General features: G+C 39.7%; 1 pseudogene; it reads right to left on the bottom strand.

Moving 5' to 3' along the window:
* Positions 1 to 236: 236 nt before the first annotated feature.
* LOC116099928 lies at positions 237 to 985 on the bottom strand (annotated as a pseudogene).
* Between the last annotated feature and the right edge of the window lie 3,609 nt (positions 986 to 4,594).

The raw sequence follows: 4,594 nt of genomic DNA, 5'->3' as shown, positions 1-4,594 counted from the left end.
CCTCAATGTCTGCCCTCTCCATGACACACTTCCTCCAACAACGGCACACCTACTCCAAAAGAAAAAGGGCAACACTTTCTTCTCTTCTCTTCTCTTCTCTTCTCTTCTCTTCTCTTCTCTTCTCTTTTCTTTTCTTTTCTTTTCTTTTCTTTTTGACAGCTTGCTGTACTTTAATGTAAAACACCCAAGGCTAAGACATTGCACCTGCCACTGTTATAAATAAAAGGGAAATCCAATCAGTCATTGAGGGCTCCAGAGTGAACAGCATTTTCATAACTTTCGTGTTTATCGTCTTTGCTTTCTAGATGTAATTTTATCAGATCACCAATCCAAAGGATGATGATTGCAGCCTCTGTTGTGAACTTCAGGCTCTTCACTTTGACTATGGTTGGTTCAAACACCTCTGCTTGCTTGTTGAATCGTGGTTTCCCATAGACCTAATCAAGACCAATCCACTTAAGATTTTTACATTCCGTGTTAACTTGAGTTTCTCTGTGAAAAGCTCTTAACTTGGCAACCAGTTCGGTGCAATCTAGGGCAGCATTCACTGACAGTGTATCAGGAATCACAGGTAGAGAACTTGTATACTCCACAGTAGCAAGCTGTTCCTGAGAACCCATACTCGTTGCAGCTTCTACATCATCTCCACCTGGGACCACAGACTTTGACTCCAAAATCTCTTCATCACACAAAGAGTGCCACGTAAAGAGAACTCCATATCATCACACATGAAATGTTTTGCTCCTCATAAGATAATTGAGGCAGATGTATGAACCTTAGTAGTTTTGATTGGGATCAGTTCACCATCACAAATTCTCTCCTGCACGACCTATTCCCCTTGTCCCAACATTATCGCTTCAAAAGTTTCTTCACCTTCCAAATTGGCCAGCATAGACAGGATACTTGCTCCAGAAGCTTTTGCAAAAGCTCCTGAAGTGCAAAAGATCACAGTTTCTAATAATGCCACTGTCCATGGGCCAACCATTCAAATACATGAGCCTATGGAGGCCATACCTTTTCAAACCATCATAGTGGTGATGGGAAGAAGGGCATGAAGGGTTATGCTAGTGACACCTAAAGTTAAGTACTATTTTGGGGGTAGAATGGAAACTTGATGTAATAGAATTTTCCTAAAATATATAAATATATAAAGATGATAAAAATGAACTTGTCAACTTTTGAGGGGAAAAGAGCCCTAACTCAACATCTCTTTTCACCAAATGAAGCTTCCAGTACCAGGTTTGGGTTAGATCTAATTGAGTTGTCAGCCAAAGGTTCCATGGGAATCCACACATAACCCACGCTGTTGTCAAAACTATAAAACTTTTTATCCACAAACTAAAGGAAAGTCCTATTACAAAATATGACATCTTCACAACTTATTGAACATGGAGAAGTGGAGGTAATGCTTACACTGCATCTTCAATGCTGTATCATAATTTCTTAGGTACAGGAAGGCAATCTGCCTGCTACCGTAGGAGAAATGAAACATAACCCTAGTCACAAGCCTTTGATACACAATGATGTCTGCCTGCAAGATGTGCTAGAACACTGATGGCATAAAATTTCTTGGAGTAGCCTATCAATATCTGACTTGATTTAAGACACACTACAGGCACTAGATAGCCCAAGAACCCAGGATAAAACCAAAGACAACTATTGGGTTTAAGGGACATAGCAACAAAATGACTTATAATGAGATTCTAATAGACTCACCAGTACCTTGTTCTGCTATTTTCAGGTTAAGTATGCTTCTCCAGCAGAGGACAATAAGTACAGAGACCAAAGGTCAGGTAAAACACAAAGAATGGGAGACCTTGAAACATTTAGTCCTAAAAGAATGTCTCCATTTAATTTCTCCTTTCGGGGCTCCTTTTTCTGATGAAAAGGAGATGGAATGAATGTGAGATCCAGAGGGGATGGAAGAACCCAAGGAAAGAAGACACTCTAAATCATCAGAATCTATGCACAGAGTGTCTCACATAGATAGAGGAAATATCCACAGGGCCTGCACAGCTCTGTAATAGATGGCATCCTAGAGTTGACAGGAAAAGTGGATACATGTATCCATCCTGAACCCAGAAGCTATTTCTGGTTGATAACCTAAAAATAAAATTTATCTCTCTCTAAGGGAGTCTCATTTCTGAAATAAACTATCCCATTAAAAATGAATTTTATTTATTATTTTATTTATTTACATTCCAAATGTTGCCCTCCTTTCCTGGTTCCTCCTTCCAGAGTTCGTCACCCCATCTTCCCTCTCTTTTGCCTCTGAGAGGGTGCTCCTGCATCCACCCATCTACCCAACCTCCTCCTACCTTCTCACTCCCTGACCCACCCCCACCTCAACCCCCACCCCCTGGGCATCCTCCTTCCATGGGACATCAAATCTCTACAGGATTAGGCATATCCTCTCCTATTGAGTCTAGAAAAGGCAATCCTCTGCTACATTTGTTCCCTGAAACATCAGACCAGCTCATATTTGCTCTTTGGAAGGTGGCTTAGTCTCTGGGAGCTCCCAGGGGTCCAGGTTAGTTGATACTATTAGTTTCATGTGGGGTTGCCATCTCCTTCAGCTCTTTCAATCTTTCCTCTAACTCTTCCATAGGAGTTCCTGATCTCAGACCAATGCTTGGCTGTAAGTATCCTCCCATACCTGATCCTGCCCCCATTTTCCCCTCCTTTCCCACCTATATCCCTCCCTCCCTCTGCTTCCAATGACTACTTTGTTCCCCTATCTAAGTGGTATTGAAGCATCCTCACTTGGGCCTTTCTTCTTGTTAAATGTCTTATGGTCTTTGATATGTATTGCAGGTAATCTGTTCTTTGTGGCTAATATCCACTTGTCAGCGAGTACATAAAATGCATGTCCTTTCAGGTCTTTATTATTTCACTCATGAAGATATATTCTAGTTCCATCCTTTTGCCTTTAAAATTTATGATATCCTCATTTTTAATATCTGAGTAGTGTTGCATTGTGTAAATGAAACATATTTTCTGCATCTATTCTTGTGTTGAGGGACATCTGGATTATTTATAACTTCTGACCATTATAAATAAAGCTGCTATGAACATAGTGGAACATGTGTCCTTGTAATATGGTAGAGCATATTTTAGGTATAAACCAAGGAGCAGTATAGCTGAGTCTTCAGGTAGAACTATTGCCAATTTTCTGAGGAACTTACAGATGGCACTTAAAGAAATGGTCAACATCTTTAGTTTTCAAGGAAATTTAAATCAAAACAGCCCAGAGATTCTACTTTACACCAATCTGAAGGGCTAAGATCAAACACTCAAATGACAACACATGCTGGAGAAGATGTAGAGAAAGAGGAACACTCCTCCATTGCTGGTGGTATTGAAAACAGGTACAACCACTTTGAAACAAACTACTCTTAATGGTAGACTGAATTTTGAGCAATTGATATCCATCAGAAAACCCTGTGCATTAGGTACAGGAATGTTAGAAGTTACACCCCTAAAATTTAGCAGAATGATTGCCAAAACATGAGCTGAACAAGGACAATATGAAGTAGGAAATGAAGAAGGACAATGCTGAAGTAGGAAAGTCCATGAGGCCTCAACCCTACACAAAGAGGAACAGGCAACAAAAAAATGATGAGACCAAGAGAAATAGTGTTTTTTCCCCTAGATAAGGGCACACCAGTTGGATATCTAATACCAAATGTTCTGGAAAAATGCATATAAGTAGCATTATATACATGAAACAGCCTATATTTAGAAATACATATGTATAGAAATACATGTATGTTCAAGTAACAAGAATTAATGATAAATGAAATATATCAAGGAAGAGTAAAGAAAAATGGAAAAAAAAGGAACATTATAGTGAAAAGGAGCATTTATGGCTCTAAGGATGGAAAACAACCCAAAGTCACAAACCTATTGTCTTAGTTAGAGTTTGTATTCCTGCACAACATCATGACCAAGAAGCAAGTTGGGGAGGAAAGGGTTTATTCAGCTCAAACTTTCACATTGCCCTTCTTCACCAAAGGAAGTCAGGACAGGAATTCACATAGGGTAGAAACCTGGAAGCAGGAATGTTTGCAGTGGCCATGGAGAGATGCTGCTTACTGGATTTCTTCCCCTGGCTTGCTCGGCTTGCTTTCATTATAGGAACCAGGACTTCTAGCCCAGGGATGGCACACCCACAGTGGGCCCTCCCACCCTTGATCACTAATTGAGAAAATGCCTTATAGCTGGATCTCCTGGAGGCATTTCCTCAAGGGAGGCTCCTTTCTCTGTGATAATTCCAGCTTGTGTCAAGTTAACACACAAAACCAGCCAGTACACTTATCTCACTAAGTATATTGTGATTTTCCAATTTTGAGAATGAATTTAAACCTCCTAATCTTCAGATCTCTGTGTAAAGGTTTTTATTGTTCTCTGATTAAAAAGTAATAATCCTTCCATTGCCTAGTTACATGGTATTTTGGTAATGAAAACTTAAATTTGTAGAAATTAGTGAGCCTCTCCTCCCAACTAGTGGGAGATAGATACTAAGATAGACAGACATGCAGGTTATGATTTGAAGGTTTTCTTGTTATTGTTTTTGTATTTGCACATAGAAACA

The sequence above is a fragment of the Mastomys coucha genome, unplaced genomic scaffold (genome assembly GCF_008632895.1).
Source record: "Mastomys coucha isolate ucsf_1 unplaced genomic scaffold, UCSF_Mcou_1 pScaffold20, whole genome shotgun sequence".
Classification (NCBI taxonomy): domain Eukaryota; kingdom Metazoa; phylum Chordata; class Mammalia; order Rodentia; family Muridae; genus Mastomys; species Mastomys coucha.
This window is presented reverse-complemented; position numbering and strand designations above follow the sequence as displayed.